The following is a 12,195-nucleotide window of genomic DNA, read 5'->3' on the forward strand; positions in this document are numbered from 1 at the left end:
AGTTTAATGTGCTTTATGAGCATAATGGGGATACCATCTGAACCACAATGATCCCAACCAGCCTGTACATGTGACTCCTCCCTGCAATTTGGTTTAAAGTAGTCAAAGAAAAATCAACAATGAAAATTCTTATTGAATCATATAAAGCTTTTGAGACTTTACTAGCAGGAGTATCTCCTTATGGGCAAAACTCAAATTAGTTTCAGGATTCACGATGGGTATGAGGAGGAATTTATTTTCTCAGAGGATGATGACTCTTTGGAATTCTCTACCTCTTATTTGTTAAGCCTTTAAATACCCAAATGGAAGAGAGCCAATTTTGACAACTTCAGAAGTGGTGTAGCACAGATAGCCTCAGAACAAAGATTAGCGAAGAAAAGAACAAGTAAACAATTGCAGTTCTTCAAGGCAGCAATAATTGGCATACAACCTAAGCATTTTCCAAAAAGGTGAAAAAATAGGGCATCAAAACCTGGAGCTCCCTGGATAAGAAAGAAAATAGTGGGTTAAAATAAAACAACACAAGGACAGTTGTGACAAATGTCAGGCACAGTTTGCAACCAAAACCTAGCAAAATGGGAGGGGGAGGTTGAAAATGGATATAAGAAAAACAAGGAGAGAATATGAGAAAAGATTAGTGGGAAATACAAAAATCTCTTCTAGACATAGAAATGTAAAAGGAGCGGGTCCAGCGGAGATTCACACGGATGATCCCAGGAATGGTAGGCCTAACATACGATGAACGTCTGAGGATCGTGGGACTATATTCATTGGAGTTTAGGAGGTTGAGGGGAGATCTAATAGAAACGTACAAGATAATGAATGGCTTGGATAGGATGGACGTAGGGAAGTTGTTTCCATTAGCAGGGGAGACTAGGACGCGGGGGCACAGCCTTAGAATAAAAGGGAGTCACTTTAGAACAGAGATGAGGAGAAATTTCTTCAGCCAGAGAGTGGTAGGTCTGTGGAATTCATTGCCACAGAGGGCGGTGGAGGCCGGGACATTGAGTGTTTTTAAGACAGAAATTGATAAATTCTTGATTTCTCGAGGAATTAAGGGCAATGGGGAGAGAGCGGGTAAATGGAGTTGAAATCAACCATGATTGAATGGTGGAGTGGACTCGATGGGCCGAATGGCCTTACTTCCACTCCTATGTCTTATGGTCTTATGGATAGTTAAAAGACGGTAGTAGATTAGGAACAAAAAGGCACAGATCATTGAAGGTGGCGGGACAGATGGAGAGAGTAGTTAATAAAACACAGCGTATCCTGGGCTTTATTAATAGACGCATAGAGTACAAGTGCAAGGGGTTTATTCTGATCTTCTACAAGTCATTAGTTAGATCTCAGTTGCTGGAATATTGTGCACAGTTCTGGGCGTCACACTATAGGAAATATGTGAACGCATTGGAGAGAGTGCAGAAGCGGTTTGCAAGAATGGTTCCAGGGATGAGAAACTTCAGTTATGAGGATTGATTGAAGACGTCTGGACTGTTCTCCTTGGACAGAAGGTGGCCAAGAGGAGATTTGATAGAGGTATTCAAAGTCATGAGTAGGCTGGACAGAATAGATAGGGAGAAACTGTTCCCGCTCATAAAAGGATTGAGAACGAGAGAGGACAGAGTTAAAATGATTTGTAAAGGAAGCAAATGTGATGTGGGAAAAATCCTTTTCACACAGCGAATGACTCAGGTCTGGAATGCACTGCCTGGAAGTGTGGTGGAGACAGGTTTGATCAATGCATTCAAGAAAGCATTCGATGATTATTTGAAAAAAGACAATGGGTATGGGGGAAAAGGCAGGGGAATGGACTGAGATATAATGCTCATTTGGAGAGCCGATACAGACACATTGGGCCTAATGACTTCCTCCTGCGCCATGACAGTTCTGTGTTTCTGAGGAAATCTTGTGGAGGTAGAGGGTATAACTGAGAAAAGCATTCATTGCACCTATCTTCACAACAAAAGAGGATGAATTTAATGTTGCACTATAGGAGGAGAGAGTAGAGATATTGAATAGCATAAAAAGTAGCTGCTGAAGAGATTGGCATCATTCCAAGTTAACAAGTCATTCAGTCCAGATAAATGCATAATAGGTTTGGAAGATGGTGGCGTAGTGGTAACGTTACTGGGCTAGTAACGCAAGGCTCAGACTAATGCTCTGGGGATATGGGTTCAAATTCCACCATTTGTTGATTGTTGTTAAAACGTGATTCACTAACGTACTTCAGTGAAGGAAATCTGCTGGCCTACATATGACTCCAGACCCAGAGCAATGGCCTCTGAAATGGCTTAGCCAGTCATTCCGTTCAAGAGCAATTAGGGATGGTCAACAAATGCTGACCTTGCCAGTTACACCCACAATCAATGAAAGAATAAATAAAAGGTGGAGGAGGCTGAGGAACGATAGACTTTATTTCTCTAACACCCCTCACAACCTCAGATAGTCTCAAACTGCTTTACAGGCAACAAAGTATATTTGAGATCTAGTTACTCTTGTGATGTGGAAAATAGGGCAACCAATTTGTGAATAACAAACTCTCATAAGCAACAATGTGAGAATGACCAGAGAATTGGTATTAATGGCGTTGACTGAGGGATAAATATTAGCCAACATGCTGGGGAGAGTTCCCTTGCTCTTCTTTAGAATAGTGCACTGGGATCTTTTACATCCAGTTAAGAGGGCAGATGGGACCTTGGTTCAATGTCCCATCTGGACAAGGGCACTGCCAGGTTGGCAGTGACAGTGCCTGCATGCCAGGATGCCTAGGCCCAGGGGTGTCTTGCCCATAAGAGGCAGGGTGAGTGGGAGTTCAAGGAACCCAGAAGAGGTAGGTTGGGTGAAGTGGGGAGGTCCGGGGGCTGCGGTGGGGTCACTGGGGAGATCCGCCCCGATCCGCGAGGTGTATGTACGGCCTTGACAGGGCATTCCTCGCCGAGGCAAAAAAAACAGTAAAGTGAAGTTGGGTAGCGGGGTCTTTCTTGGTGTTGCAGGTGCAAATCCGGACAGCAAAATGTTTCAGTTAAATCACATCCTATATGACAATCAGTCTTGGGGAAAACCACTCTAGATCATTATTATGGACAAAATTAACTACCACTTGGTGAAGCATAGGACAAGCAGCATGAATTTGATAAAGACAAATTGTGTCTGACTAAATTGAATGAGTTAGTGAAATGGTAGAAGGTTGATGAAGAGATTGCAGTCGCTGTATTTTTTGACTTTCAAGAGATGTTTGATGAAGTACCATGTAACAGACTTATTCAAAAACTAGAAGTACCTGTATTAAAGATAGCTTGGTTTCAATGGGAAATCCCACTGACTAGTTTCAGGAATAGAGAATCCTGCCGCCAGCAAAAGGCGGACTGTCAAGAAACACACGGCTGGGGAACTGGAGAATCCCATCCTGTCTCCTTCACCGGCGCACACTGGCAGCAGTACATGCCACCTACAAAATGCACTGCATCAGCATCTTGCCAAGGCTCCTTCAGTAGCACCTTTCAAACCCATGAATTTGATCACCTAGAAGAGCTAAAGCAGGAAATCCATACAAACACCCCAACCTGCAAGTTCACCTTCAAACCACACACCTTCCTGACTTGGAACAGTATCACTGTTGCTGAGTCACTGTCTCCCTCTCCAGTAAAACTGAGTGTACCCACACCATATGGACTACTGCAGTTTATGAAGGCTGCTTAGTGCAAACTTCTCAATTGGAATTGAAGATGGGCAACAAATGCTGGCTTTGCCAGTGATGCTCATACCATGAACAAATTTTTTAAAAACTTGAGTGACTGAATGGGCTCGAGGGGATTAATGGCCTCCTCCTGTTCCTACGTTCCTTTTTCCCTTCACAGAGGCTGATGGAACTTGCTGTGCAGGTCCAGCATTTCGGACTTCCAAGTTTTGTTTTCATTTGTATCAATCTAAGGGCTTTGATGTGGAATAGAGCAGCCGCTCCAGCTCAAATCCATCCCACCCAGAGCTGCAAAGGTATTTTTCTGTGATGTGGAGTCCTGGATGGTGCCAAAGCCACTCAACTTTAGCACCCACTCGAGCAGAGAAAGCTTTCATCCCAACCATCACTGGCTGTGGGCCAACACAGAGGTGAAACTAAGTAACCCATTGAATAATTCAGCCCTCCACTCAAAGCAGGATTGATGCGGAGAGCTGATTTTGTAATTATAAATAATCATGAAAGGTTTTGATAGAGTAAATGGGGAGTAATTGTTTCCAATGACAGATGGTTCAGTGATGGTCAGGGGTACAGTAGAATAATGCTTATGTTACTGGAGCAATGATCCAGAGGCACAAGTTCAAATCCCACCATGACAGCTGGAAAATTTCAATTCAAATCATTAAATAAATCTGGATTAAGAATCTAGTCTCAGTAATGGACACAAAACTACTAGATTGTGGTTAAAAACCCATCTGTTTCACTCATGCTCTTTAGAGAAGTAAATCTGCCATCCTAACCAGGGGCAGGGCCGGCTCAAGGCACCGGCAACTCGGGCAGTCGCCCGGGGCGCCATGTGCTGGGGGGCGCCAGAGACTCGGGTCCCGCGCATGCGCAGTTGGGCCGGTGCCAACCAGCGCATGCGTGGTGGCCGCCCTCCCCCAAGGCGCCCCCCCCCCCCGGTCCGCCCCGCTCGGTCCGCTCCCCCGCCCCCCCCTCGGGTCCGCCCCCCCGGGTCCGCCCCCCCCCCCCCCCCGGGTCCGCCCCCCCCTCGGGTCCACCCACCCCCGCCCCCCCCCCCCCCCTCGGGTCCGCCCCCCCCCTCGGGTCCGCCCCCCCCCCCAAGGGCGCCGAAGTTCAGCTTGCCCGGGGCGCCAGCAACCCTAGGTCCGGCGCTGACCAGGGGCGGGATTCTCCAACCCCCCCCCCCCCCGCTGGGTCAGAGAATCGCTGGGGGCCGGCGTCAATCCCGCCCCCACCGTGTCCCGAAGTCTCCGGCACCGGAGATTCGGCAGGGGCGGGAATCGCGCCGTGCCGGTCGACGGGGCCCCCCCCCCCCCGGCGATTCTCCAGCCCACAATGGGCTGAAGTCCTGCCGCTGTCATGCTGGTCCCACCTACCTTACCGGCGGGACCAGGCGGCGCAAGCGGGCTCCGGGGTCCTGGGGGGGACGCGGGGCAATCTGGCCCCGGGGGATGCCCCCACGGTGGCCTGGCCTGTGATCGGCGCCCACCGATCGGCAGGCGGGCGTGTGCCGTGGGGGCACTCTTTTCCTTCTGCCTTTGCCATGGTCTTCCCGATGGCGGAGGCGAATGTGACCCCCTCCTCTGCGCATGCGTGGGGATGACGTCAGCAGCCGCTGACGCTCCGGTGCGTGCGCGGACTTCCCCTGGCCGGCGAAGTCCCTTCAGCCCCGGCTGGCGTGGCACCAAAGGCCGTTCCCGCCAGCCGCCGGAGCGCCAACCACTCCGGCGCGGGCCGAGCCCCTCAATGTTAGGGTTTGGCCCCGAAAGGTGCTCCGCACCTTTGGGGTTGCCCAACGCCGGAGTGGTTCACGCCACTCCATCACGCCGGGACCCCCCCCGCCCCGCCTGGTAGGGGAGAATCCCGGCCATGGTCTGGACTTATATGTGACTCCAGACCCACAGCAATGCGGTTGATACTTAACTACTCTTGAAATGGCTAGCAACGTCATTCATCCAATAAATAATAACACAAATAGATTTATGTTTTTGGCAAAAGCCGCAGCAATTTGTGATGACCTGAAATGCACTGCCTGAAAGAGCAGCAGAAGCAAATTGAACAGTAACTTTCAAGAGGGAATTGGATAAATGTTTGAAAAGGAATGTTCACAGGGAAAATGCAGGGAAGTGGGGCTAACTCTTCTGAAGAGACAGCACAGGTATGGTGCGTTGAAGGGTTTCCTGTGCTGTATTCTCTGATTGAAAGAAATCTGCCTAGGTGAGTATGAAGGATGATTCTAGGCAGCTTATACAAGTATATACCGATAATCACTGTACACAAAGAGGCCTGATGTGACATGATCTGCATATGGCTATTGTCCACAGATGTCAATGGAAAAGCAAGGAGATAGCAGGTGCCAGCATTGCTTTGCGTATTGTTTTCAGTAAATAATAGTGTTGCCATCAATTAAAGTGTCACTCAGTAAACAACTGTGTACATTGCATAATCAGAAACGTCTGCTATAAAAACACACTCCTGCCAGATTGCAACTGAGAAATATTATTCAGATATATGGAAGGAGCTTCTCTAATTCAGAAGCTGTGCCCACAACACTATCTCACTTTCCTCTGTACAATTTTCTGTGGCGCATCCTTCATTCTCACTGTCTCTGGCAGTGGTGGGCGTTCTTCCCAAACCACTGCTGTCCATGTGTCGAAGGTGCTCCCACGGTGCTTTTATAATCTCCAGGACTTTAATTTGTCGACAATGAATGAATTTTGATTACGTGCACAGATCCAGATAATGTGCGACTCAGAGGGGTACTTGCAGGTGGGGGGCTTCCCATCTGCCTGCTGCCCTTGTTTACCTCCAGGTGGCAGAGGTTATGGGTTGGAATGTGCTGTCAAAGTAGCCTTGGCGTGTTGCTGCAGAACATCTTGTGGATGGTGCACACTGCTGCCACTCTGCATCAGTGGAGGAAGTGGATATTTTGGATGAGATATTGAACTAAATTAAACTGTGTGCCCTCTCAACAGGAATGTAAAAGATCCCAATATTGAAAAAAGACCAGGGACAATTTCCCCAGTGCCCTGGTCCAATGCTTACCCCTCCACAAACATCACTAAATAAAGCATGTTATCTGGTCATTTATTAAATTGTTGTTTGTGGGATCCTGCTGTGCACAAATTGACTGTTGCATTTCCTGCATGACAACAGAACACTTAAAAAAGTACTCCATTGCCTGTGAAGTGTTTTGGGACTTCCTGGGGTCCCGAGCGAATGGAGCTTTTTAAATACAAACTCTCTCTTTCTATAATGTGGTGGATGGACTGACAATCAAGTTGGTTGCTTTGTCCTGGACGGTGTCCTGTACAATGTGTTTTGTTAAGAGTCCTTTGCTAAATAGCACTCAGATTCCCCAGTGTGTTAGCAGCCTATGTCTCCCAGGAACCTACTTTGCAACCTGATTCTCACAGACTGTGTGCACCACGGTTAGAGAAAGGAGTACTCACTCACATAGTTTTAAGCCTGTGGTCACATGCTGTCTGCATATTGAGTGAGCAGTTAACCCTTTCTGTTCTCAAAAGGACTGGCATTGTGGCAAGGATCATAAAAAGCTACAGTCAACAGTTGCCTGGAATCTTAGGGCAGGCTAAGAAAGTGGTTAAAAAGACAGATGGTATCCTGGGCTTTATAAAGAGAGGCATAGAGTACAAAAACAAGGAACTTCTGTGGTGAACCTTTATAAAACACTGGTTCAACCGCAACTGGAGCATTGTGTCCAGTTCTAGGCACTGCGTTGAAAAAGGAGGCAAAGGTATGCAGGAAAGAATGACAGGGGTTTTGTCGATGGATTGAAAAAGCGGAGTCTGTTCTCCTTAGAGAAGGTTGCAAGGAGATTTGATGCAGGTGTTAAAAATCATGAGGAGTCCAGACAGAGTAGATAGAGAGAAACAGTTCCCGTTGGTAGAAGAATCGAGAATCAGAGAACACCAATATAAGATGACTGGTAAAATAACCAGAGGCGATATGAGGAAAATCTTTTTAAGCAGCGTGTGATTAGGATCTGGGACTACCTGAGAGTACGGTGGAGGAAGATTCAATCATGGCTTTCGAAAGGAAATTTAATAAGCACCTGAAGAGAAAAGGATTTGCAGGACTACGGTGAAATGACAGGGATGTGGGACTAGCTAAAGTGCTATCACAATGGGCATGCACTAGCTTAATGGACCGAATGGCCCCTATGCTGTAACCACTTTACGATTCTAACCCTAGAATGCCACATATGTGTAAGAATGGGGCTAGTATTAATCTAACTCATGGAAATCCACGTAGTCAAGTACAATGCTGATTTTCCAACCCAACAATTCCAGCTTTTGGCTTGATTCCCTATCCAGTGAGTTAAATTATTGATACTCTCACCAATATGCATGTTTCTCCAACTATCATTGTCTGGCATGATAAACTGTAGAAGAAGCATCCTAAATTATGAGATTTTTTTTCTGCTGCATTCAAAGTCAGGGCCCTTCGCACAATAATTCACAGAGCCATTGAACTCCTACAGTGCAGAAGGAGGCCATTCGGCCCATCGAGTCTGCACCGACCCTCTGATTCAGTGTTTTTACTTCCACAGAGAACTCTGAGTCTTTAGGTTGCTCTTTGGTTACAAGTCTGCCTGCATCAACGTCCTTGCCGATCAAAACAAAAATGTATTTCTCCATCCTCTTTCACCATCGAGACATCCCAAAGTACTAAATTAAATGCTTCTGAAATGTAATTACTGTTGTTATGGAGGGAAGCATGGCAGCCCATCTGCATACAGCAAGCTCCCACAAACTACAGCAAAATAATAAAGTACCAGATCATTTTCTTATGAAGTAGAAGTAATGGCTAGGACACCGGGGAGAACTCCCTTGCTCTTCAACAACATAATGGTCATCAGCTCATTGATGCCTACTTAGGAGGGCTGGCGGGCCTTGATTTAACAACCACAGCCTCTAACAGTGCAGTGTTGCCTCAGTAGCGTACTGGGAGTGTCAGCTCAAATCTCTGGAGTGAGACTTGAATCCATCACTTTCTGACTGAGAAGTGAGAGCATTGCCCACCGAGACATAGCTGGTGCTCTCTGCTTGTGAGTCTTTTGATAAGGTGAGGCTGACTCATGCTTGGAGTTCTCAGTGCCTTGTGCAGGACTGAATCCTCCTGAAGTTCCACTCCTAAGACCATACCTCATTTCAAAGCAAAATACTGTGGATGCTGCAAATCTGAAATAAAAACAGAAAATGCTGGATGAACTCAGACAGGTCTGGCAGCATATGTAGAGAGAGAAACACAGTTAATGTTTCAAATCCATATGACCCTTCTACAGATCCTTTCCGTACAGGCCCTATCATACGGACTTGAAATGTTAACTGTGTTTTTCGCCCCATGGATGCTGCCAGACCTGCTGAGTTAATCCAGCATTTTCTGTTTGTATTCCCTCATACCTCATGCTGTGCCAACCACGGCTCAGATGCCAGCACTCTTGACTCTGTTCAAGTCCTTATCCAGGATTTAAGCAACGTAATCTATAGGCTGACACTCCAATGCAGTACTCGAGAGGGGTGCTAGCTTTTGGATGGGATACCAATCCAAGGCCCCATCTTCCCTCTCAGACTGATATCAAGGATCCTATGGCACTATTTTGCAGAAGAACAGAGGAGTTATCCTTGGCATCCAGGCCAATATTTATCCCTCAATAATCAATACAAAAAAAAATCTGATCATTACCACATTGGTGTGTGTGGGAAATTGCTGTGTGCAAATTAGCTGCTCCTTTTCCTAACTGCAACAGTAACTAGACTTCAGAAATCCTTAACGAGCTGTAAAGTGTTTTGAGACATTCAGTAGTTGTCTTACTTTTTTTCTCGGCATGATGTCTTGTTATTTTAAGGCCCAATGTGCTTGGAAATCATGGTCTCTGTTAACCTGTACCCAATATCGCACCGCTAGGCATCTTCTTCTCAGGCAGTCCCTCGGGGTTGAGGATGACTTGCAGCCACGCAAAAAATGAGCTACTGAATGACTGAGGAATCCAATGTGCGACCGACAATCTCTGTCACAGGTGGGACAGACGGTGGTTGGAGGAGCGGGTAGCTAGGGTGCCCAGGTTGCCATGCTCTCCTTTCATTGTTCACACTTGGCTTCATCTTGCTCTCGGCAATGAAACACGAACTGTTCAGCTCCTTCCCCAATGCTTTTCTTCAACTTCATGCGGTCTTGAGCCAGGGATGATTCCCAGGTCTTGTTGGTGATGTTGCACTTTTTCAAGGAGACATTGAGGGTATGCTTGAAGCATTTTCGCTGCCCTCCTGGGGCTTATTTGTTGTGTCGTAGCTCTGAGGAGAGCACTTGTTTACTTGTTTCGGGAGTAACGTGTCAGGCATGTTATTAATGATGTGGCCCACCCAGTGGAGCTGATCGAATGTGGTCAATGCTTCAGTGCTGGGGATGTTGGCCTGAGTGAGAATACTGATGTTGGTGTGCCAATCTTGCCAATGGATTTGTAGGATCTTGTGGAGGCAGCACTGGTGGTATTGCTCCAGAGTTCTGAGGTGCCTGCTGGACATAGACCATGTCTCCGAGCCATATGGGAAGGTGGGTATCACTACTGCTCTGTAGACCATGGGCTTGGTGCCAAGACCAAGGTCCTGGCCTTCAAACATTCTCTTCCTCAGATGACCAAAGACTGCACTGGCACACTGAAGGCAATGTTGAGCCTCTTTGTCAATGTCTGCCCTTATTGATAGTAGGTTCCCAAGGTATGGAAAGTGGTTCACGTTGTCGAAGGCCTCCTCGTGGATCTTGATAACCAGGGGACAGTATTGTGTGGCGGGGGCAGGTTGATAGAAGATCTTTGTCTTACAGATGTTTAGTGTAAGGTCCATTCTCTCATACGTCTCGGTGAAAGCATTGATGATGGTCTGGAGCATCATCTGCATACTGTAATTCAATGACAAAGGATGGGATGACCGTGGATCTGGCCTACGGGTGGCGGAGTTTGAAAACATTCCCATTTGTTCAGAAGTTTGGCTCCACTCCAGCTGGGAGTTTGCGGAGTGTGAGACAAAACATTGCAGCAACGAAGATCAAGAAGAGCATTGGTGCAATGACACAGCCTTGCTTGACCCCCTATCCGAGCGTAAATTGGGCCCTAGACATACCCACTCTAATAGGGCCTGAGAAAAAAGTTTGAGAATGTAGTAAAGGCATTTTATACGCGATTTGCCCAGACTGAAGGTGGAGGACATCAAGTGTGATAAAGTAGATCCTTATGGCTCAACAATTAGAATACTGTACTGATATAACAATCCCTGTGCTCGCTGATCTACATTGGCTTTAGACTGCTGAATGCCTCCATTCTACAATTTGCATTCTTCTGGTCAAATTCCTTCATGGCCTTACACCGTACCTATCTCTGGACTCACCTCCAGCTCTACAACCCTCAGAGGTCACTGAGCTCCTCTAATTCAATTTCAATCGTTCTACCATTGGCAGCCTTGCCTACAGTTTCCTGAGCCCTAAGCTCTAAACTTATCTGCCTCCCCTCCTTTGCAACATTGCTTAAAACTGACTTCTCTAACCAAGCTCTTTGGAAACCACAGGTTTCCATCAGCCATGCTTAACACCACTTTTTTTTAAAATGGAGACAGGACTGGGAAACGCTGACATTTAAGGACTTCTACATAGGAAACAGGCTAGCGATGCTAATGAACTAACGGAGGAATGGGAACTACCTAACAGGGCAGGAAATGAGACACCTACAAATAAAACACTTCCTCTGCAAAGAGAAGTAGGATGCCCCAGGGCCCCGGAGACCACACTATTAGAGGACCTGATGAACACGGATAGTAAGGAAGGGGGACTGTGTGGGAAATATATGGACAACTACTGGACAGGGCCTGTGCACCATTAGACGACACCAGACGGAAATGGGTGGACGAACTGGGGACAGAAGTGGGTTGGGGATTCTGGAGCGGAGCACTGAGCAGGGCCAACTCCACCTTCTCCTGCGCAAGGCTCAGCCTCATGCAGTTGAAAGTGGTGCCCAGAGCACACCTGACCAGAAACCAAATGAACAGGTTCTTCCCGGAGGTGCAGAACTAATGTGAACAGTGCCAGAGAGGCCCGGCCAACCACAACCATATGTTCTGGGCTTGTCCCTGGCTTCTGGACAGCCTTTTCCGAGGCAATGTCCAAGGTTGTGGGGGTGAGGGTGACGCCATGCCCAAATGTGTCAACCTTCGGGATACCAGAGCAGCCAGAGCTACACATGGGGAAGAGGGCAACACTCTAGCTTTCGCTTCCCTAATCGCTCGCCGAAGAATCCTGCTCGGCTGGCGATCACCAGCACCACCCACAGCTGCAAACTGGCCGGCAGATCTATCGGAATTTCTCCACTTGGAGAAGATCAATACACCAAGTCAGAAGAAGGCTTCCTTACAGCATGGGGACAATTTGTCAGCCTGTTCCAAAACCTGTTTGAGGCCAGCAACAACTAGCAGAGAGGAAAACTG

Source organism: Scyliorhinus canicula, chromosome 9, assembly GCF_902713615.1.
Source record: "Scyliorhinus canicula chromosome 9, sScyCan1.1, whole genome shotgun sequence".
In the NCBI taxonomy this organism is placed as follows: domain Eukaryota; kingdom Metazoa; phylum Chordata; class Chondrichthyes; order Carcharhiniformes; family Scyliorhinidae; genus Scyliorhinus; species Scyliorhinus canicula.